Here is a 586-nt window from a genome sequence, read left to right as displayed (position 1 = left end):
TAGTATAATCTGCATTCTAATATATTTCATAAAAGAAAATATTTTATTTCCATTACATAGGCAAAGTTCGTTTTTTCCCATATCAAAGCCAAATATTTGATGGTATACTGTACTAACCAATAATATATGTAGAAAGAACAACAGTAAAATATCTTATTTCTTTATATAATTTAATATATACCCTATTAACACCAGTATGCAGATGTACAGTATTGACAGTATACTAAATAGTTAGTATTAAAAATTACTTTAAAAATGTTTTCAACATTAGGTACTGGTGGAACCAGAGCTGTTACTTTGTACATCGTATCGTTTATGTGTTCCAAAGGAAAAGTAAAGTTTCCAGTAGCATTAGAAAAAAATGTACTTATATTTTATGTAGATATACAAAATCTCATGACATCTACTGAAAACCTCACAATTCTACTGTGCACCAATAAAAACACCTTTTCAAACAACTTGCACTTATACTGAGTTCATAAAGGTTACTATAAAAATATTGCAAACGCAATAAAAACACAATATCATATGAAGTCTTTTGTTTTTTAAAAGTCAAATTTTTTTTTTTTTTTTTTTTTTTTTTTTT

Source organism: Hylobates moloch, unplaced genomic scaffold (genome assembly GCF_009828535.3).
Source record: "Hylobates moloch isolate HMO894 unplaced genomic scaffold, HMol_V3 SCAFFOLD_3, whole genome shotgun sequence".
In the NCBI taxonomy this organism is placed as follows: domain Eukaryota; kingdom Metazoa; phylum Chordata; class Mammalia; order Primates; family Hylobatidae; genus Hylobates; species Hylobates moloch.
The sequence above is the reverse complement of the archived record's forward strand: the minus strand, read 5'-3'. Positions refer to the sequence as shown.